The sequence below is a fragment of the Primulina tabacum genome, chromosome 4, assembly GCF_025594145.1.
Source record: "Primulina tabacum isolate GXHZ01 chromosome 4, ASM2559414v2, whole genome shotgun sequence".
NCBI classification, from domain to species: domain Eukaryota; kingdom Viridiplantae; phylum Streptophyta; class Magnoliopsida; order Lamiales; family Gesneriaceae; genus Primulina; species Primulina tabacum.
Window position 1 is genome coordinate 29,083,408 of NC_134553.1, and position 25,462 is coordinate 29,108,869.

Here is a 25,462-nt window from a genome sequence, read left to right on the forward strand (position 1 = left end):
CAGAGATGAGGAGTCGGTACCCCGAGTTATTCGGTGAGTCTTAATTTCGAGGACGAAATTTCTTTTAAGGGGGGAAGAATTGTAGAACCCGTAACTTATACTACGTATAATCCAAGCATAATTCTAATATTTAAATTTTAAAATGTTTTTATTGCATGAGTATTTAAATGCTTTTCCTTAAGTTAATTATTTTATGCAGTATTTTGATTTTTATCATTTCAGTTAATTCAGGGAGGCCGGACTGGAGTTGGAGTTTAGAGATAAAATTTAAGATTTAGGAAAATATTTCCAGAATTTATTTTAGCTAGCAAGTAAGTCCATTTAAGTTAATAAGAAATTTTAAGGAATTATTTTAGTTACTTGAGGTGAGTAGAAAAATAAATTCATTTAAGTTCCTTAATTAAGGGGTTAGTTCACTAAATTATTTAAAGGATAGGTGAGGTTTTTAAGGTTATAAATTTAGTAACTAAACAACATTTCCCTTCATTTGTATTGATGATTTTCGGCCCCTTGGATGACTTAGCATGCCTTGCCACCCCACCACCTTTGACCCTTTCTTTGTATTTAATTAGTAGCATAATCCCTTCATTTTTCTAGCACCATTTAATTAATGATCAACCTTATCCTCACCTAGTCTAGATGAAACAAATATCGGCCATGATCCCTCCCAAGAAGACTTGTTCAAACAAATTTAAAATTTAAATGAGAGGTAGACTTGGTCTTGCATTTTAATCCCTTTATTAGTGGATCTTCCCCCTCACCTTTCCAACCATCATTCTCCTCCCCCATGACCGAAATTCAGAGAGTTTAGAGTGGCAAAAACCGTGCAGCATCATAGCTAGAAAGAGAGGAAAAATCGAGAGCAAGAAAGGTAGAAAAGAAAGCACTCCACCTCCTCCGCGCCGGATCGTCTTATTCATTTGTTTTTCTTTCAAAACAAAATCAGGCATGCATATATTCTTCCTTGAATCTTCAATCAAGTCCTATTATCATTTATTTTCAATGCATGATCATTATTTCTATGGTAAAAACCGAAACATAGCAAGATTTTCAGGAAACAACATGCAGATTTTCGGCCCTTCCAATTCAAGCTTCACGGTTTCATTTGTTTTGTGAGTTGCAGGTATTGGTTCGATTCCATGCTCCCAAGATGACATCTAGACATGTAATAGGATGCATTAGGACCATGTTGGTCCACTCATTCAACCCCATGCACGCTGGAAGACACGAAAATGACAGCAACACCACTTGTTGTCCATTTGAACCTTTCGAAATTCTGTGTTGCTGTCATATAGGAAATGAATCTGATCATGGCTGCCACAAGACCTATATCCATGGTTAGATCACTTCCCTAGCAGGTCTAAGAATGTGACTAAGTCTCCCTTTTGGTGGCTTCTCCATGGTGAATCGGTTTTCAAATAAAACAACAAGAACAGCCCCTTCCCCATTTCGGCTCTTCCTTTGTACAACATGTGTGTTTCGAATTTTGGTGGATTGGTGTGGATCTTGGTTGGCCTATGACCCATAGCCACGGTTCATACCATACCCCAAGATGTCTAGATCATGCCATGGTCAATCAAATGGCCACTGGAACAACACAAGACAAAAAATGAAACACAACACCACACACGCATGCAAGGTGTTCTCGGTTGGAGTTTTCGGGTGTTTGCTGAATGGTGCGAATTGCGGCTGGTCTAGGGCCCATAGCCATGGTTCAAATCATTCCTTGGGATGTTGGTAAGAGTCTCTGGTTAGTGGTACAAGCCCCAATGGCCGGTAGTCTCGAAAACGACACAAGGAAAGCAAGTGCGCAGCTGCTGTAATTTTGACAGAAAGTGTGCTGTTGTTCTCAGGCGTCGTTTGAGTTCTTGTTTGGATTTTAGCCCATGGCCATATAGTGGACAGTGCCTTATCAAGTTAGGAAGGTCATGTTTTTTGCCGTTCGTCATTCAGATCATTTTTGAGGTTGTACGAGAATTTACGGTGCGATGTGCCAAATTGACTCTCTCGAGAGCGTTTCATGTTTTGGCCTCCATTCACCTAAGATTCGACATGCATCATTTGAGGAGCATTAATTCATCATTTTAAGCGTATTTTAATCATGACTATATGATGTTTCAGTGTTGGTTCGGGTTGGTTCGGAGTCATGATTAAATACGAAGTCATTAGGCACATTTGTCTCAGCTTTTGGTTTTTAATTTCATGGTTTGGTCAAATAAAAACTATTGCATATTTTTCATGGCATATTTAGGTTGCAGCGAGCCTGAGAGCGAATCAATCCATTCAGTAAAATTGTTACAGGATATTTAATTCAGTTATTTAATTATATTACGTGCAAAAATACAAATTTTGAGATTTATGCGATATGACTTGTGGTCACTTTACTATCATGATTAAATCCGGTCGCCAGTTACTGGTCCGGTCGTCAGTTACCGGTTATGAGAGCATTACTAAGTCCGGTCGCCAGTTACCGGTCAGTTCAGTTGTTTCACCCAGTACTGTGGCAGTAGTCTGATTAGACGTACATTATTAAGTTCGGTCGCCAGTTACCGGCCCGGTAGCCAGTTACCGGTCAGTTCAGTTCAGGGACCACATGCGTAGACCATAATCTCACAAGAAAAATTACTACAGGCTATTTCAGTACAGGGCTCCACGGAGCAAACATTTTCACTATGATTTTCAGTTTAGTTATGCACGTATTATAATTAATCATGACACGACATTTTTACGATATGCCTCATGGCATGATATTTTTCACTTGCATGCAAGCTTACTATTTATTTACTTGTTATTTACGATATATGCATGTTGAGTCTTTAGACTCACTAGACTTGATTGTTGTAGGTACTGATGATGTCGGGACCGAGGGCGGGGACCAGTGAGCCAGCTCGAGTCGGCAGTAGTAGGACCCGAGGACCTCAGTTCAGCATTGATTATTATTTGATGGCTCAAACATTTTCATTATCGTTGGAAAAACTTTTTATTTTTATTTCGAAAAATGTTAATTCTTCCGCTGTCATTTTAAACATCAAACTTTATGTATCAGTTCATTTATGATTGAGGCAATTTTAATTATTTGAAAAGAAAAGTTTTAAATTTTCCGCAATTTTCAAAGTAATGATTTTTAGGCCTCGACAACACGGCTAGTTGTATTAATAAATCATTGAAGGCCACACAAGTGCTAACTTTCTAGATCCCGTTGAGAAGTAAAAAAATTTCAATGTGTTGAACAACTTATAAAGGAGTTTATAAGCGCAAGGAAAATTAGAAGTATGACTTCTATAAGGTGAATGTGCACATTTTTAATTTGAGGAATTGTTCCTAAATTAAAAGTTGGCCAAATAAATAATGTGTTTGAAAATTGTGATTTTCATAAACATTATTATGGACTAAATTAAATTAATTCAAGTATGGAATTAATTAAACACTAGTGGATCTAGTAGAGTCCAAATAATTAAAATAATTCAAGTGTTGAATTAATTAAACAACATTGGGCCTTGTAGAGTCCAATTAGAAATAATTATTAAACTAGTGGGCTTGAGTAAAATCAAGTAAAGTTTAAATGGTCTCAAATGTGTTTGAGACATTTAAATAAAAGTCCATGGGCCTTGTAATTGTTACAAGACCAAGTAAAAAGCATGCAAGGGAGGTGAAGGGTTGGAGGCAACTTTTTCATTAAACAATGCATGACATGCTCATGCACTTTATCACTTTTTCATACACGAAGAAAAACACTCCTCCCTCTCTCCTAAAACAAGCTTGGCCGAAATTTTGGAGATTCATTCTCATTCATTTTGCTTCTTCAATAATTGAGGATTGCACTCTCTTCTCAAAGAAAAATGCCTTACAATTTCTAGTGCAAGTGTAAGGTGGATCTTCCTTGTTGGTGGTGGAATTAATTTTTGAGCAAGGTGTGCTAATTGGAAGCTTGAAGATTTGTCTTGCCATTGAAGAGCTTAGTTGTTTGACAACTAAGTTGGGGGCATCATCAATCTTTTAAGATTGATAGGTAATTTTCTAAAAACATCCTATGAATGTCATTTTGTGTTTTATTATATTTGCTACACACTATAGTTTAGGGTGCTCGATTCTCTTGTATGAAAAATAATTTTAAACTTTTTTGCGCAAGCGGGCACCTTAACCGATCCTCTTTCAATACTACTGAAAAATACACCTTTTAAAAATAAACGTAATCATATAACAGATAAAATATTACAGCTAAAAATTGCCAACTCGGCCATCATAAATGTACTTAAAAATAAACCAAGTAAAATTCTTGATAACTAACAATATGTCAAAACCAAGCGTAATAAAATGTTCACGTCCACTCTAAACTCATAAAATGTGATGTGCGAAAAATATGCTCATCGGGTCATGTGCGCACATACAGCTCCGCCTACTCAGAATTCGGCACCTCCAGCCTCCTCATCGTGCGCACATACAGCTCCGCCTACTCAGAATTCGGCACCTCCAGCCTCCTCATCGACATGCTCACTTGCATCGTTCACACCTAGTGAGTCTAAAGACTCAACACACCTGTAACGTTATAACGAATACATATACATAACATGCAACAGTGAAAAATACTGTAAGTAACATACATTTCATGATCTTAAAAGCATAAATATAAATGTGTCGTAATATAGCATGGCATGTCAAAACATATCTCATCATATCATCATATACGTATGCATTTACTTTATTGGATTCAGTTCATTAGTTGTGAATTTCGTATCAGCTCTATTGTATCAGCTCTATTCGATGGATCCATCTCATATAACCGCGGTACCTGGCGGCGGGGACATCACCGACAGCATTACCCGTTCATTGAGCCTTGGCCTCAGCTCATAATTTCTTATATAATCGTATTAGTCACAACCAACTCCAATCCTTCAAAAACGTGTCATCATATTCATCACTTATAAAAACATGTATATACGTAAATTTTTCCTTAAAATCAAGCATGCAACATATTTTTCGTAATTACGTAAAAAGTGATATATATGATACATAAACATTTGAAAACATGACAAATTATGCTCAGGGCGCTACTAGGACTAAAAACTCGACCCGGGTGCAAAATGACCATTTTGCCCCTTGAAACCCAAAATGACCATTTTACCCCTGAACCTCAAAATTTCAACCCGAAGCTTACCAAAATCCTTAAAAAAACTCAAAACATATTTAAGAATATTTCTTAGACGTAAACTCGAGCCCGTATAAAAACTTAATCGATTCATTTTAAAACTTGAACCGGGGTCCTAGTTTTAACCCGAAACTTTACTAAACTTTTCCCAACTTAAAAATACGACTTAAACCTACTTTATCAGCCTCTAAACTACCCGTTCTAGCCCACTTATGACCCTCGAATTTCCACAGAAATGTTGCTGAAATTTTCTGTTCTAGCCTAAACTACAAAAACAATAGCGACTCTACGATAAATTATCGACCCTAGCAAACACGAAGACGGACCACCCTCGAACCAGCATATTCTAGGACCATGACTGACAACGTAACACCCTCCCTGGTCTACCCTAACCACGCCTTCTCCCCAAGCATACGCAAGGTTCGGCCATGACATGAAAAAGGGTCAAAACACCTAGCCGCCACTACTCAAAAATGTTCGGCCCCTCACCAAAACAACCAAGGTTCGACTCCAACAAGGCGTCATCTTCACTCCTGTCCTAAACAGCCCTCTAACATTAAAATTGGGCAGCCCCTTTGACAAGGACATGAAAAACGTGAGTTGCACACCATATATACGCATGTACGTGTCAAAACCTTTGCAAAAACGATGCAATGAGATGCACCAACAAAATTTCATGCAAAAACATAAACGCCAGATTCGGCGGTAATGCAACTCTGTATGCAAGTGTCCCAACTCTCTCCAGGATCTCAAACAGCCCGATGTATCTCGGACTGAGCTTGCGTTTCTTTCCAAATCTCATCATACCCTTCACGAACACATGATCCCCTACAACAAACTCAAGATCTATGAACCGTTGATTTGTGCAACTATTCTGTCGGCTCTGAGCGATCTTCATCCTATCTCGGATCTTGACCACTAACTCTGCAGTTTGACTGACAATATTCGGCCTTATCTCTGCCCTCTCTCCTACTTCGTCCCAATACACTGGAGACCTACACTTCCCCCCGTAAAGTGCCTCATTTGGAGCCATAACGATAGATTCCTGATAACTGTTGTTGTACGTGAACTCCACAAGAGGTAACTTCGTCTTCCAGCTGCTCTAGAAGTTTATCATGCAAGATCTAAGTATGTCCTCCAAAATCTGAATAACTCTCTCTAACTGTCCGTCAGTATGAGGATGGAAGGCTGTATTGAATAGCAGCTTAGTACCCAAAGCCTGGCGTAGACTCTTCCAGAATGCATACGTGAATCTCGGATCCCTTCCTTGTAGGTCTTGATGCTCTGCCTTGACATGTCAAACACTCGGAGACGAATCGGAGAATATCCCACTTCATGCTCGGCCACCAATAAGGAGACTGAAGATCCCTATACATCTTCATACTCCCTGGATGTTTAGAATACGGGGTGTTGTGGGCCTCGCTCAAGATATCTGTTCTCAAGTAATCAATGTAAGGAACTCACAATCGATCCCTATATCTGACTATGTCATCCACAACTAAATACAACCTCTGGCCCTTAGCCTCATCCCTCTGTCTCCACTTCTGCAACTACACGTCAGATGTCTGCCCTGCCCGAATTCTGTCTCTCATTGTCAGCTTCACTGTCAGGGTAGAAATATTAAGGGCACTGCTCCTAGCATAAACTACAAGCTCAAACCGTTGGATCTTAGCCTGCAACGGTCTCTGTACAGACAACTGAGTAATCACTGCAGTCTTCCTGCTCAGGTCATCTGCAACTACATTAGCCTTACCTAGGATGGTAGTCATTGTCACAGTCATAATATTTCACTAGCTCGAGACACATCCGCTGTCTCATGTTCAGCTCTTTCTGTGAGATGAAGTACTTCAGGCTCTTGTGATCAGTGAAAATACTGCACTTTTCCCCATAAAATTAATTCCTCCAATTCTTCAGGGTAAAAACCAATGCTGCTAGCTCAAGGTCGTGAGTCGGATAATTATGCTCATAGACCTTCAACTGTTGGGATGCATAAGCTATAACTCTGTCATGCTGCATCAACACTGCGCCCAAAACTGAGCTTCAAAGCATTTGTATATACCACAAAATCTCCTTGCCCTGATGGCATAGCTAGAACTGGTGTCGTGGTCAGCGCCTGCTTCAACCTGTCAAAGTTATCCTGGCACTTCAATCCCCAAATAAACTTGGCATTCTTCTTCGTCAAGGCGGTCACAGGCACCGCAATAGAAGAGAAGCTCTGAATAATTTGCTATAATATCCAGCCAATCTCAAGAAGTTATGGATCTCTGTCACGCTCTTGGCACTGGCCAATCTCTGATTGCCTCAACTTTACTGAGGTCTACCTCTATACCATCCCGAGAGACAACGTGGCCCAAGAATGCCACTCTACCTAGCCGAACTCGCACTTGCTGAACTTGGCATACAGTCGTCTATCCTGTAAAGTCTGCAATAAGGTCCTCAGATGCTGACTATGCTCCCCTATGCTCTTCGAATAGATCAGGATGTCGTCAATGAAAATTATGGTGAATTGATCCAAATATGGCTGAAACACGCGGTTCATACAATCCATGAAGATCGTTTGCGCGTTAGTTAGACCGAAGGACATTACCAATAACTAATAGTGCCCATAACGCGTCCTGAATATTGTCTTATGCACGTCAGACTCTCTTACTTTCATCTGGTGGTATCCTGATCAAAGATCTATTTTCGAGAATACCGATGTTCCCTAAAGCTGGTCAAATAGATCCTCGATCTTGGTTAGTGGATACTTGTTCTTGACCGTGGCACGGTTCACCTCCCTATAGTCAATACAAAGCCGCATGCTGCCATCTTTCTACTTCAACAAAAGTGTGCGCCCCGTGGAAAAAATCTAGGACGAATGAAACCCTTATCTGGCAAGTCCTGAATCTGATCCTTCCGTTCTTTTATCTCTGCAAGTGCTAGATGATATGACACCTTAGAAATAGGCACGGTACCTGACATGAGCTCGATAGAAAAATCCACCTCCTTGTCTTGTGGAATGCCTGAAACATCGTCAGGGAAAACACTGGGAAGTCTCTGGCTACTTCGACCTCCTCTAGCCTCTAACTGGCTGGCTGTGACACTCACAATGCTGGCAAAAAATGCATGGCAGCCTCTACTCATGAGCTTCCTCGCAGATGAAAGAAATGATGTGCGGCATGTGCTGATGCCTGGCTGCCTAAAATATAAACGACTTATTGATGGGCTGTCGAAAGTATAGTAACCTCCGTCGAAAATATATGACAGCTGCATTAGAAGAAAGCCAGTCCATGCGCAGAATGATGTCAAACTCCGGCAACAGTAGCACTATCAAATATTCCTGCACCACATTTTTCTGTAACCGAAGTTCCAATCCCCTCACTATCTGCGAAGTTATCATCTGATCCTCGGATGGAATCGTATCCTGAATTCTGAATCCATCGCCACCGGTATGATTCCTAGTCGCTAGACGAATGTCTTGGATATAAACGAATGTGTAGCTCCGGATTCTAGCAATGCGTGTGTGGCTACACCTGAAATATATATTCTTCCTGCGACAAAACATACCATAAAATATGTTCGCGTTGAAACTTAAGAAATTTTCTGCCAGAAATTATCCCAAAATCCTCAAAATTACTAATTTAACCCAATTATTCATCAAGAGTTTCGAATTTAGTCCTAAAAAATTTTGGTAATTTGCAATTTGACCCTTAAAGTTTTCGAAATTACATTTTAGCCCTACACCTTTTCGAAATTTGCAACTTGACCCTCCTAAAATTTTCGAATTAGCACCATAAAATCGTAAAATTCTCAAAAATTAAGTATTAAATCCCAAAAATTTGGAAAATTTGAAAAAGCCATTTAAAATTTCGAGTTTTGGATTTAGGTCCTCATCTTATCAGTTATTACAATTAGGTCCTTAAAATTCTCCAATCATGCAATTCGATCCTTAACTCTGACTAGGTAGGGCTGCATCCTAATTTACTCTATGTTATCAATCCCATAAATTAATTCTTATACAAACATACAACACATGCATTGAAGCGATAAGTTAAAATCTTAAACATAAGGGTTACTGGTGATCAACGTAGAATCCAGCTCCGCCTCATCCTCTTCGGCATGCATCACATATGCTCTCCCAGTAGTGGGGCCCTTGTTCCTATGGCACTCAGCCGCCTTGTGACCCTCCTGCTCGTAAATGAAACACTTGAAGGTCCCCCACATGCATTTGCCGAAGTGGAACCTGTTGCAATGTTTGCAAGGCTGTCTGTCTTCTGGCTTAGGCGCCCCTAGCGCCTGTGGTGGTCTCTGCTGCTGGGGCTTCCAAACCTGTCCCTGAGGATTCTGTTGCCTCGGTTGTGAGCTAGGCTGGGCCTGAGATCTCTTTCTCTGCATCCCAAAATCAATATCTTGGAGGGCCTGCTCCGCTTGGAAGGCACAATTGGTGGCCTCATCATAGCTCGTTGGTCTCATAAGCATCACATCCCAGCGCAACGTGGGTCTCAGATCATCCATAAAATGCCTCAATTTATGGGCGATATTTCTAGCAATAAGGGGCACAAAATGACAGCCCCTGTCGAACTTTCGGATGAACTCTATCACACATGAATCCCCCTGTCAGAGACTCATGAATTACCTCGTCAGGCGACCCCTGACATCTGTTGGAAAGTACTTGTTATAGAAGATCTACTTGAACCGATCCTAAGTGAGGGTAGCCAAGTCCACTCCCTGAGTGGCTCCCTCCCACCAAAGGGACGCGTCATCTCTCAGCATATAAGTGGTGCACCTGACCCAAGGAGCCTGCTGCGTCTTCTCCAGAAGTCTAGCCATGCCCTCGAGAACTCGAGTAGATGCATCCAATGGTGTGGTGGAGGCGAAAAGCCCTATCACCTCCTAGGATATCATAATGACGGTCTGTGCTAGGGGTGCGTCTGGGAGGCATGATGAAATGTTCTCTACTCGTTTTCTTAAAAATACTAGAATTTTTTTAAACTCCCGCATGAGTCAGCCGAACACATATAAACATGTATAAAATATTTTTGACACCATTTTAAAAATAACCAACCAACTATATTTTAAAATCCAAAGGAAATAGTTTAAATCCTAAAATCGTCAAACGTTTGCATATCCTAACTTAGCAAAATTGCTAAAACTAACAACCTCTAAAATAAACTCAAAATCATAACAAAAGTCGTAAAAACATTTTTAACATAATCCTAAAAATCATATTTCATTTTCATAAGTCTAGTGCGAAAAAACTAGGGCTGGTCATCGGGTTATGTGCACCTTCAGTCCAATTAGATCAACCATGACATCCATTTTCATTATTATCATAATCACCTGCACCAATCACACCTAGTATGTCTAAAGACTCAAGAAACCATAATCTTGATAAAATAATATGTATACAGGTCACATGCAACAATGAAAATATTTTTACGTAAAATAAAATTTTCACAATGATGCATAAACTTAAACATAAACAGTTTTCATAAACATTTTCATATTATCGTAAACTTATTCATATTCATCATAAAAATATTCGTATTCATCATATTCATATATGTATTCATTTTCGTTGAATTCAGATCGTTAATTATGACTTTCGTATTCGTATTCTTATTGGGGCGATGAATCCATCTACATGTAACCACAGTATTAGGCATTGAGGACATAAGCGACACTCTCTGTGGGGACCCGGACGCTAATTCATTTCTTAATCGTCTGTGGGAATAATTAAATCAAATATAATAAACAGAGTCTAAATTTTTTTTTTTTAACATGCAAGTGTCAAATGCGGAACGTAATGGAATTCATTCGAATATATACATCGAAACGAAGTACAAATCTTGTACCATATACAGTCATTTAAAACTAAGGTTTAACAACTACAATTCAAGTGTTCAAACCCTATCTATAATCCAAGTCCATAGTCTCCACTCTAATCACGATCTCTCTCTTCATGTCCTCGACCTTGATCCTATCCCACATGTTGTCATGCACACATACAAACACGACAACAGCAGAATAACTTCGGTGAGAAATATATCCCAATATAAATCAATGATACATGCAATCATATAATCAATATAAAGCGTGAGACAAATATCAATAATATGAATCAAAATCTGAAAACATAATTCAATATAAATCTATAAATCAACTCCTGACTCTATATCTCAGACTAGACTCATTCCTAGTCTAGGGATCCCGGTTTCCAGACGTTGGCATTCCATATCGAATATCAGTAATAGAAGAAACTCCGATTCTATTCATCATCGACATAACCAAACATCCAGTGTCTTGACCTATCCGTCACAGACTTTGGCATCTCCTGCCAATCACTATTCGGTGACAATGTGCAATGGGTCAGTGACGATTCCATCACTATCAGGCCCGTCTGTCACAAGACCAATCGTCTAATACATGCTTTTTATAAATCAATAGAACAAGCAAATCAATCTAAATCAATGCACACAATAACAATAAGTATGTGATTTAGGGAAACTCAAGTATTTCACACTCATTCTCCCGGTTCGGCATTGACTTATACCTTTCTTTAGTTGTAGTTCTGACAACGTTCAAGTCTGGAATTCGAAGTTTGTCGATACTCAATCTGACAATGACAATATCAAGAATTACAATATCAATATACTGCTCAAATCAATACCGAATCTGATCAATCTGAATCTAACTCAAAATCAACAGCATAACGGAAAAATCTGAATATCCCCGTCAATACAATATCAACAGATATCAATTACCACAACTCATAATCAATAACAACACCAATCTGATATCAAATCTCAATCATATCCAATCAGAAATTCATAACAATTTCATACTGTATCCGTTCTTCAATCCAGTTTCGATTATACGACGTCTAACATGTCAAGAACATCATATATGACTCATATCCGATTCTGGCAATATCATAATTTCAAGACATATTAGAACTTAATAAAACTTACGTCCAATTGTAGCCTGCGTCGATAGGAACACAGTATTGAAGTCGGATTGAAATTCTAACGGTTGGATCTTTCGTAAATCGCAAATCTCTGATTAAAAGGCGTAACGGAAAATCCTTAACTTTCCTGAAGCTTTTCACCGTTTCATTTCTGAAGGAATGAACTTGTATATATATCTCTCATGCATGCCTAGGATACGTGTTTAATTTTCATACATTTCAATCGGCGCTCGGGCAGTTGCAAATTACCGCTCTGGCACGGCATGTTCTGCCTGAAACATTTTCTTGCATCTCGGTCGGCGCTCGGGCGGATGCAATTTACCGCTCGGGCGCGAGAGGTTCTGTCCGAAAAATCTCCTTGTTGAACATTGGTGCTCGGGTGGTCAAAAACTACCGCTCGGGCACCAACAGTTCTGTCCAAAATCCATTCTTGTGATGCATTAGCGCTCGGGCGGCCCTTTTCAACCGCTCGGGCGCCAACAGTTCTGTACAAAATATACATAAATCACATGCTTCACCCAATCTGGTCTCGGAATGATCCATCGATAATCATATCAATTCAAAATCAATAATCTCAGATTAATAGAATGCAAATCTCGGGCATTACATTTCTCCACCCCCCCCTAAGATATGATTTCGTCCTCGAAATCACAGGCAATCAATCATATCAGAAAGAAATGTAACAGAAGCTAAATAGAAACTCACATCAGTGAAACAACGCTGGGAATCTCTGTCTCATATCAGACTCAGTCTCCCAGGTAGCTTCTTCGATGCCATGACGACTCCACTGAACTTTCACAAGCGGAATAGTCTTCGTCCAGAGCTGCTTTTCTTTCCGATCAAGAATCTGAATCGGCTTCTCGAAGTAACTCAGCGTCTCGTCAAGTTCTGCCTCGTCTGGCTGAATGATATGTGAAGCATCGGAAAGATATTTCCTCAATAATGATACATGAAAGACATCATGTATCCCAGATAAAGAAGGCGGTAGGGCGAGTCGATAGGCACGATCCCCTATCTTCTCGAGAATCTCATACGGCCCAATATAACGTGGAGACAACTTCCCTTTCTTGCCAAATCTGACAACTCCTCTGAAAGGTGAAATCTTCAAGAATACTCGGTCTCCTGCCTCAATTACCAATGGTCTACGTCGAACATTGGCATATTTGGCCTGTCTGTCTTGAGCTGCCTTCATTCTTTTCTGTATCAGCTTCACTTTCTCAGTCATATCTCTGATCATGTCAGGTCCAATCTCAGGAACCTCAGAGATATCATCCCAATACAGATGGGATCTGCACTTCTTTCCGTACAACACTTCAAATGGTGCTATCTCAATACTCGTCTGGTAGCTGTTGTTGTACGAGAACTCACAAAGTGGCAATGCATCCTGCTAGCTAGTGCTAAAATCAAGCACTACAGCTCTCATCATATCTTCCAGTATCTGGATAGTCAGCTCCGACTGTCCGTCGGTAATTGGATGATATGCGGTACTCAGATGTAACTTCGTACCTAGAGCCTGCTGTAAACTCTGCCAGAAGTGCGAAGTAAACCGAGGATCACGGTCTGATACAATCGACTTCGGCACTCCATGCAATCTGACCACTTTTCTGACATAAATATCGGCCATCTGGTCATGTCGGTACATCATCTTGTATGGAATAAAACATGCGGATTTTGTCAATCTATCAATCACAACCCAAATCGCATCACAACCTCTGGAGGAACGTGGTAACCGCGTCACAAAATCCATGAAAATGTGATCTCATTTCCATTCAGGAATAGATAAACTATGAAGTAGACCTCCTGGTTTCTTCCTCTCGGCTTTCACCTGCTGGCAATTTAGACATTTGTATACAAATTCAGCAATATCAGCTTTCATCTGTTTCCACCAAAACTGTCTTTTCAAATCATTGTACATCTTCCTGCCACCAGGATGAATGCTAAAACGATAGCTGTGCGCTTCTGTGAGTATCCGCTGTCTCAAATCTGAAACATTCGGCACAACAATACGGTTATTCACATACAAAACATTGTCATGAACCTGATATTCAGATTGACGTCCAGCTCTGACCATCGCTATAGAGTTCTGAACATTCTGATCAACTTTCTGAGCCGCTTTAATTCTTAAAATCAGTTCTGGTTCGACTTGAACAGCATAAAGTCTCAGCGGTCTATAATCTGTCTCAAATACCAATCCAGACAAACAACAATCTTCTATCAAATTCGAAACACAAATCCTCGATAAGGATAAAGAACATACCTTTCGACTCAGCGCATCCGCTGCTGCTTTGGACTTCCCCGGATAGTACTTGATTTCACAATCAAAGTCTTTAAGCAAATCAAGCCATCTTCGTTGTCTCATATTCAACTCTGACTGTAAAAACAGATATTTCAAACTTTTATGATCAGAATAAATCTCGAACTTCTCACCGTATAGATAATGTCGCCATATCTTCAAAGAAAATACAATGGCAGCCAATTCAAAATCATGAATTAGGTAACGAGTCTCATGTGGCTTCAGCTGTCTCGAGGCATAAGCAATAACATGTCCTCACTGCATCAGAACACAACCCAATCCTCGGTGAGATGCATCACAATAAACCACAAAATCACCAGTACCTGATGAAATAGTCAATAACGGTACACTGGTCAGTCTTTTCTTCAGCTCAAGAAAACTGGACTCACAGTCTTCAGACCATACAAACGGAGCATTCTTCTGAGTCAACTGAGTAATAGGCTTAGCAATACTCGAGAAATCTTTAATAAATAGACGATAATATCCTGCCAAACCCATAAAACTACGAATCTCGGGTACTGATGTCGGTCTCGGCCAAGAAATCACGGCTTCAACCTTGCTTGGATCAACTGATATACCATCTCCGGATATGATGTGACCCAGAAATACAACCTGTCTCAACCAAAACTCGCATTTTGACAGTTTAGCATATAATTTCTCAGCTCCAAGAATTTTTAATACAGTTCTCAGATGCTCAGCTTGCTCAATCATATTCTTCGAATAAATCAAAATGTCATCAATGAATATAATAACAAAATCATCAAGATATCTCTGGAATATGCGGTTCATTAGACCCATAAACACAGTTGGAGCATTAGTCAAACCGAACGGCATGACAATAAATTCATAATGTCCATACCTGGTTCTGAATGCTGTCTTCGAGATATCAGAATCCCTGATTCTCAGCTAATGATATCCAGATCTCAGATCGATCTTGGAATATACTGAAGAACCCAGCAACTGATCAAACAAATCATCAATGCGAGGCAAGGGATATTTATTCTTTACCATTGCTTTGTTAAGTTGTCGGTAGTCGATACAGAGTCTCATAGAACCGTCTTTCTTTCAAACAAACAATACTGGAGCACCCCAAGGAGACACGCTCGATCGGATATACCCCTTGGCCAGTAAATCCTCTAAATGTTCTTTTAACTCTTTCAACTCAATCGATGCCATTCTGTACGGAGCCCTCGAAATCGGAACTGTACCTGGCATCAACTCAATACTGAAGTCTATCTCTCGAATCGGAGGCAAACCAGGAATCTCATCTGGGAAGACATCAGCAAACTCACACACCACTAGCAAATCAGCCAACGATGGACTCGATTTCAGTAAATCAACTGAATAGACAAGGAATCCCTCCGCTCCCTTCTGTAACAATTGAGTCATAGACAATACGGATATCAAAGGAATTCTAGATCGAGAACCCTTACCGTAAAATTTCCACTCATCAGCCATATCTGGTCTGAATCTCACAATCTTGTGGAAACAATCAAGAGTAGCTCTGTACTTGGTTAACATATCGATAATACAGTCAAAATCAGACAACCCAAGCACAATACAGTCTAACTCAATCTCATGCCCCTCATACTGTAGTATACAATGTTTCACAGACTTCACTGATATCAAACATGTCCCCAAAGGAGAAGAGACAGACTCTACAGCAGATAATGACTCAATAGGCAAAGAATGCATCAATGCAAATCGCTCAGATATGAATGTATGCGATGCACCAGTATCTATCAATACATATGCAGGATAACCGGAAATAAAACAGTTACCTGCAACAACATCGTCAGGTGCCTCTTGACCCTGCTCCTCTGTCAAAGCAAATACTCTGGCCTGCTGTCTAGGAGGCTGGCTCACTGTCTGGCTACCTCCTGGCCTCTGCTGTGACTGAGATGGTGCTAGCTGAAACGAATGAACAACAGCTGATCGTCTATCAGTCTGTGCTACTGATCCAGATGACTCGGAACTCTAGGATCTCTGAGAATCTCTCTGGGGACAAACTCTAGCAAAATGTCCCTGCTGCCTACAAATATGGCAACTGCCAAACACTCCTCGGCACTGCTCTGTGGCATGTTTTCCTCCACAAGTGCTGCAGTAGGCTCCTATATAACTCTGGCCCTGACCGATCTGTTTCGAGGAACAAAAACTCGATGAACTGCTTCCAAATCTCTTAAACTGCTTCCCTCTGGTTTTCAGGAAATCTTTCTTTCCTCCACTGCTACTACCACTCTTAAACCGGGGAGGTGGTTGCTGTGGTCTTGGTGCTGGAGGCATAAACAAAGCTCCCTTCTGTCTCATCATACCGGCTTCAGCTCCTTTGGCTCTGTTCAAGGCATCAGTAAAATTGTTCGGTTGCCCCGTATTCACCAATGTAAATATTTAGGATTTAGGCCATTAATGAACTGATCAGCAACAGCTTCGTCGTTTTCAGCCACATGTGGTGCAAATCTCAACAAGGTAGAGAACTTGGCCACATACTCCTTGATACGAAACCTCGTACGAATGAAAAGAAAGCACGAATATCGAAATCGAACCCACAATTCAATAAAAAACAAGGAACGATTATGTTGTCCTGATCTTTTGAAACAAGTAACGATTTTGTGATATTCACCTTTAAGAGATTATAACTTAGCAAAAAATATCAACGATAAAACAATTGAATTTCAAACGAACCTTCAAAGAACTTGTTTTGACAATCCGTGCGAAGAACAATCGACAAACGCCACAAAGATGCAATCTTTGATAATTTTGATTTTGATAAACACAAAGCACAAGCCTTGCAAATTGAGAGAAATCTCCAATAATTTGATATCAATCTTCAATGATTTCGTTCATCCCCCTAACAATACATTATATAAACAATAAAAATAAGAAAAGTTGTGTGAAAAGGTTTAAATAAGATAACTAGCAACTTTGACACGGAAGTGCGCCAAAAGACCGCGGGTGCGGTGCTTGTTTGACCGCGGGTGCGGTGTAGCTTCGGCAATAGACCGCGGGTGCGCTAATGACTTGACCGCGGGTGCGGTGCAGCTTCGGGAATTTTTCTTAAATTTGATTATCATGGACCGCGGGTGCGGTCCCTGCTTTAGCGCGGGTGCGCTGGACCTTCGGCAATTGCACTTTGAATAACATTCCAAAGACCTCCAATATTATTCCCATGATTCCCAACCTCTTCTAATTTAGTCATCCAATTTGTAGATCCTCCTTGGAAGTTCATCATGAGTCCTTGAAGTGCTTCTTTAAACTTCTTGATGCGTCCCCTCGTTATAGGTCCTTCGGTATATTCTTTGTTGAACTCCTACACTTTCTTGAATATGCTTGATTCATCATCTTTAATCACAATCAAGCTTGAAAGTCCGCGGCAACAACGCATCTTAAATCTCCTTCTTCAAAAAGATTTGTCCTCAAATCTTGTCTACCTACACAAAAACGAAGCAAGTTAGTAATAACAAGAAGTATATTATCAACATGCTTACCTTTAAGCTCAATATTGTAGGTGCTATTGCCCACGTGCTCCTTCAATGCTTTGAGCACTAACTCCATGGTTGCCTTCACTGTCAATATAACAACCTCAACATACACCAATTGACGAATGACACCGAATGATAAGATATCATTAACTATCACAAAGATCAGATTTCTCCCCTTCTTAGACCTAGTTAACACACAATTGAAATCCATACACGTGTACAACCATAGTCCACTAGGAATAAGATATAATTGATACAACACATAAGAATCAAACTTAAATGCCCTTTCCCCATATCCAATGCACCCTTGACTACACCACTTAACATACTTCTTCATATGCAACCAACACATATAATCATGCATTTTATCAAAGATAAATACACCACTATATGCATCACCAGAACGTAACTCATGCAATGAATTTAGAATAAACAATTTATCCTCCTTAAAATTGTAATTATTATGATCATAAAAATTCTTACGTGCAATGCATGTTTCACAATTTCACTCAATATATGTAAGGCTCGAGATTTATTAATCTTCATTGATGTGATATTCGGAAGATATGAGTATGCATGACATGTAATGAGAAGCACTAAATGAGATTATGAAGTGGTGCATGAAATATAGACCGCACCCGCGGTAAGGAAAGGACCGCACCCGCTGTTGAGCTCATGAATTGTGGAAGAATTACAGTAGCATGAGCGCACCCGCGCTACGAACAAGACCGCACCCGCGGTTGATGGACAGAGAGTTGGAGATTAATTACGGAAGTGACACCGCACCCGCGGTGCTAGACAGACCGCACCCGCGGTTCTGCTACAGTGAGGTCAGCGCACCCGCGTTACAGGACTGAGCGCACCCGCGGTCGAAGCTTTCGGAAAAGTTGATGTATATCATTACACTGAGCGCACCCGCGGTTATTGAATGAGCGCACCAGCGGTGTGACGTGCAGCATGAAAAATAAGCCACGTTTCCTGGTGTTGCATGCAGTATATATAGATATACAATCGATTCATTCTTCACAATTCAGAGAGGAATCAAGAAAAGGCTCCGAGGAAGGATTTCAATTTGTGATTGAAGATTTTGGAGATCCATCCGTCCGATTGTGAATCCTACTTCAATACTATGTTCCTATCGACGCAGGCTACAACTGGACGTAAGTTTCGTTACGTTTAGACATGATTTGAATTTATGATATTGTCAGAATTGAATATGAATCAGATATGATGTTTCTGCTACAGTAGACATTGTATAACTGAAGTCAGATTAAATAATAGACTGTTTATACAATTGTTATGATTTTCGAAAGATATTGATCGGGATTTGATATCAAAGTTGTGTTGTTACTGATTTTAAGTGTACAGATATTTAGATTATGAATTCTGATATTATATCTGTGATGTTGAGATTGACGGGAAGATCGAAACTGTATTGTTATGCCGTCGAAACATCAGTTGATTTAGAGTGATCAGGATTCAGTAATGATTTCTATGATATCGTTGATATGAATTAGATTGTACCTTGTTCAGATATGGATCAGATTATATACTGAATTGAGTATTGATCAGAACAGGTTTTGAATCGAATTATATATTGATATTGTATTTATGCAATTGTCATTGCCAGACTGGTTATGGACATATTGGAATACAAGACTTCGTTTTCGTCAGACCGGGAAGACAAAGGTATAATTCATGTGAATTCGGGAGATACGACTCGAATCAGACTTGGTTGGAGTTTCCCTAAATCACATACTAGATGTATTATTTACATTTGATTATGATTATGCCTTGTTTATAGATTTATATTCAAGCATTGAAATAGGAGAGTCATTGGCAGAATTGCTAAACTAGATGTTCGGTGGTATCGACGCTTCGGATCAGATTCAATTCGATTGTAGACATTCGATACAGATAGGACCGAAGTCTAGGAATAAGACGTACAGTTATCCCGATTGGGAGGGCAGGTGACAGACAGTGACGTCTTATTCACACCGGGATCCCTAGAGTTAGAGTCGAGTCGAGTCGAGATATGAATTGGGTTGAGTTGCATGCTTATTTTATTTTGATTTCAGAGATTATGGAATCCATTGTTACTGCATGCTTATTTTGATTTAGTTTCATAGACTATGAAACCTATTGTTATAAATTTTATGCATGATAGTATGCTTTATGAGTTATATTGTGTATATGCATGTATACATGTTTTATACTGGGATTTATTCTCACCGGAGTATCCGGCTGTTGTCTTGTTTTGTATGTGTGCATGACAACAGGTGGGACAAGATCGGGGTCAAGAAGATGATGAGAGATCGAGATTAGAGTGGTGATTCCGGACATGGATGTAGACTTGGTTTAATACTTGAAATTTAGTAGTTAAACCTTCGATTAGTTTGAACTAGAAGCAGGTTGTACAAGATTTGTATTATTATACTAGTTTGTATAATAGATCGATTCCATTACCTTCCGCATTTTAAAGAAAAATTTTTAGACCATGTTTATCTTAATTGATAATAAAATCCCAAAGATGATTAAGAAGATGATTAGCGTCCGGGTCCTCACGATATACCTCCTCATATGCAACCATAGTAAAAATTCATGCATCATATCTATGGCTCTAGTTACTTCATAGCTACCAATTAAACACATGTCATGTGCCTCAATATCAAGCAACAACTCATGCAATATGTGTAGGATGAAAATTTTATTCTCCTTAAACATGTTTTCATCATGAACAAAGAAACAGTCATGTTCATCCTTGCCCCCCTCAGCCTTCATCAAACCAACATAAATCATGCAAATAGAACACATTAAATGTACTATCCATGTAATCTTTACAATCATCACTAATCAAGTATATATCATGGAAATAAGATACGTCACGTGTACTATCAATGCAATATCTTATCTCATCACAAAATTTAAGTCTAATGCATACAAACTCTTGTAGCAAACAAATACTACTAACTTAGTAACTCGTGGAAAATCAAAGTTCATAAAAAGTACATGCATTTCATCAATAGTCTCACATCCATAACAACCAAGGAATAAAGACAAACTGACACCCGGTCCTCTAACCACCAAACTTGCAACCCTTTTTATTTTTATTTTCTTTGGCCTCTTTTTCTTGTTCTTTTTCTTTTATCTCATTCTTTTCTTCTCTTTTTATTTCTATGGTCATCTCACTCTTTTGTTCACTTATTCTTTCGACGATATCGCATTTTTTTCGACTCTTTTCAATACATTTCAATTGATCATCAATAATTTCTTTTCGTTTCAATTGAGCAAAAGAAATATGTTTTTCTTCAAATGTTTTGAGCAACAAAGTTTCTTCTTGCCTATTCTCCTCCTCCTTAATAGACAAATCACACATTTCTTTACCACTCAATGATTCACTTTCCACTATACACAATTTAACATCATTAGACTCATCAACTTGTGCAATACTATCATCAACAACTTTCTCAACCACAACCTCAAATTCAGATTCTTCTACAACCTCAACTTCATGTTCAAATTCTCCAACAATCTCAACCTCCACTTGAGATTTAAGTTCAACCAACGACTCTACTACTGTCAGCTCCTTACGTTGACATTGGCTAGTATCATGCCCAAATTTTAAACACCAAAAACATATAATATCAAAAGTACTAGAATTTGAGTTTTTAATTGTACCTTGATATTCATATTTGGCAACTTCACGTCTCGACTCATTCATTGGCCTAGCAATAATTTTCTATTCCAAGCTCGTCCGCCAAGTAGATGTCAAAGACTCCCTATGCACATCACGTTCACCTCTTCGGCCTACTCCTCTATTCTCATCACATCGCCTATCATCACCATGATCCACGTGCAAAGCTCTATCCCCACCAATTCTACTACCTCGTCTATTTCCATCATTTTGCCTATCATACCTCTCATCTCCTTCACTCCGCCTATATCTCTCATGTAGAGGCTTAAACTCCTTCTCTCATATTTTATCCAACCCTTTTAACATTGTTTGAAATTCACGATCGTCAACCATTATACCTGCAAGAAAAGGTTAGTATAAAATAATAAAGAATAAATTTTCTCACCACGAATCCTCACTGGTCACTCCAATGAAAATTCACTCGACTCTTTTTTTTTTCTCACTACAAAATACTCACCGGTCACTCCAAAGAAATAACGCTCGCACTCAAGTGTTTTCACTCGAATTTGATAGTTCTCTCTAAGATGTGCTCAAGCTTTGTACTTGTATATCAAACTAACAAGATTCAACTCGTGGACACTCGCAACTGCCTCACTTGGATTGCACAAAAAACAAGAACGATAGAATAACACAGAACAAATTTTTTTTTTTTTTTTTTGAAAAATTCTGGATTATCAAATAACAAAGGATGATAGAAAAAACGCAATCTTAAAATAGAACAAAGGATAACACAAAACTGAAACAAAACGAATTTTTGTTTTTGTTTTTGATAGATATGACAATAGAAACAAAAGTATAATACAGATCTGACGAATTTTTAAACAGATCTGAAAATGATAACTTACTTGAATCAAACAGAACCAGAAGCTCTGATACCAAATGATACGAATCCTCGTACGAATGAAAGGCAAGCACGAATATAGAACTCGCACCCTCAATTCAATAACAAACAAGGAACGATTATGTTGTCCTGATCTTTTGAAACAAGTAACGATTTTGTGATATTCACCTCTAAGCGATTATAACTTAGCAACAAATATCAACGATAAAACAATTGAATTTCAAACGAACCTTCAAAGAACTTGTTTTGACAATCCGTGCGAAAAACAATCGACAAATGCCACAAAGATGCAATCTTTGATAAGTTTGATTTTGATAAACACAAAGCACAAGCCTTGCAAATTGAGAGAAATCTCCAATAATTTGATATCAATCTTCAATGATTTCGTTCATCCCCCTTACAATACATTATATAAACAATAAAAATAAGAAAATTTTTGTGAAAAAGCTTAAATAAGATAACTAGCAACTTTGACACGAAAGTGCGCCAAAAGACCGCGAGTACGGTGCTTGTTTGACCGCGGGTGCGGTGTAGCTTCGGCAACAGACCGCGGGTGCGCTAATGATTTGACCGCGGGTGCGGTGCAGCTTCGGCCATTGGACCGTAGCGCGGGTGCGCTGGACCTTCGGCAATTGCACTTGAATAACATTCCAAAAACCTCCAATATTATTCCCATGATTCCTAACCTCCTCTAATTTAGTCACCCAATTTGTAGATCCTCCTTGGTAGTTCATCATGAGTCCTTGAAGTGCTTATTTAAACTTCTTGCTACTTCTCATCGTTATAGGTCCTTCGGTATATTCTTTGTTGAACTGCACCACTTGCTTGAATATGCTTGATTCATCATCTTTTATCACAATCAAGCTTGAAAGTCCAAGGCAACAACGCATCTTAAATCTTCCCCCAAACATTTGCACACGGTGCCTAGCCAGATTCATATCATACTCCCCTTCTTCAAAAAGATTTGTCCTCAAATCTTGTCTACCTACGCAAAAAAAACGAAGCAAGGTAGTAATAACAAAATTTATATGACCAACATGCTTACCTTCAGGTTCAAGTTTGTAGACGCTATCATTTACTCGCTCCATCAGCACTAGAAACCCCAACTTCACGGTCGCCTTCCATATGTATTCATCATCCTCAACATACACCAATTGACAAGTGACATCAAATGATAAAATATCATTAACTATCACAAAGATCAGATTTCTCCCCTTCTTAGACCTAGTTAACACACAAGTTAAATCCATACACGTGTACGGACCATATTCCACTAGGAATAAGATATAATTGATGCAACACATAAGAATCAAACTTAGATGCCCTTTCCCCATATCCAATGCACCCTTGACTACACCACTTAACATACCTCTTCATATGCAACCAACACATATAATCATGCATTATATCTATTGTTCTAGTTATTACGTAGCTACCAATCAAACAAATGTTATGTGCCTTATTATCAAGTAACAACTCATGCAATATGTTATTTATCAAACCACTACAATATGCTTCACCATCATATAATTCATTCAATGAATATAACATGAACATTTTATTCTCCTTATAAATACATTCACCATGAACATAGAAATTGTTACATTCATTCATACTCTTTTCCCTAATATCACCAAACAAATAATAGTCATGCCAATAGAACATGCTAAATTTACTATCTATACAATCCTTTAACACAACACACAGATTTAAGTCTAATGCATACAATTAATTGCCATGACAAAAACACATCAAATTGACATTCTCTGAACACTCCAAATCAATAACATTCGAATTTAGTTCACACAATATATAGCCATTTTCAATTCTATGACACTTTGGCAAAATTATCAAACCACAGTCATGCTTACTAATTAACACTTTCAACCTGTTCTACAAATTCTTGAAAACAATACAACACTTTATTAAAGTAAGGAAGCAAATCATACCTCCCAATTGTTGCGTTGGCAACTAACCTTTCCTCATCTCGAATGATCCTGAATTCATATGGATCATCCCATGGTATTCTCACATTATCAACACTTGCTTTTCTCTTCATCATGTCATCACAATAATCCTGCAAAGAATAATTAACATCGCTCGGGATTGAACCGGCTATTTCATCACAATGACAATAAACCACTTTGTACAAAGGTACTTTAAAGGGTTTATTCTAAAATACATAAGTCTCAACCTCACTCTTTTTACTCTTTTGGGCCTTCAAATTATATTTCTTTTCCTTTGGCCTCTTTTTCTCTCTCCTTTTCTTTAATATCATATTTTTCATCTTTTTTTCTTTTCATGGCCATCACACTCTTTTGTTCTCTCTTTCTTTCGGCCATTTTAATTTCTTTTTCACTCACTTCAAGAATAAATTTCAATTGATCCTCAAGAACACTTGGATTCAATTGAACCAATGAAACATTTGGTTCCTCAACAAATTTATGTACAATAACTTCTCTTTGCGTACATTCCTCCTCCATAGTAGAAAATTAGGCATTTCTGCACCACTCAATGATTCAGCTTCCATTGTACACAACTTAATATCATTCGAATCATCAACTAGTGGAATACTATCATCAACAACATTCTCAACCACAATTTCAAATTCAGGTTCTTCTACAACCTCAATTTCATGTTCAAATTCTCCAACAATCTCAACCTCCACTTGAGATTTAAGTTCAACCAACGACTCTACTACTGTCAGCTCCTTACGTTGACATTGGCTAGTATCATGCCCAAATTTTAAACACCAAAAACATATAATATCAAAAGTACTAGAATTTGAGTTTTTACTTGTACCTTGATATTCATATTTGGGAGCTTCACGTCTCGACTCATTCATTGGCCTAGCAATAATTTTCTCTTCCAAGCTCGTCCGCCAAGTAGATGTCAAAGACTCCCTATGTACATCACGTTCACCTCTTCGGCCTACTCCTCTATTCTCATCACATCGCCTATCATCACCATGATCCACGTGCAAAGCTCTATCCCCACCAATTCTACTACCTCGTCTATTCCCATCATCTTGCCTATCATACCTCTCATCTCCTTTACTCCTCC

General features: G+C 38.9%; 1 pseudogene; it reads left to right on the forward strand.

Annotated features, from left to right (window-relative positions):
* Nucleotides 1–25,462, forward strand: part of LOC142541939 (uncharacterized) — a 122,994-nt pseudogene that overhangs the window by 34,055 nt on the left and 63,477 nt on the right.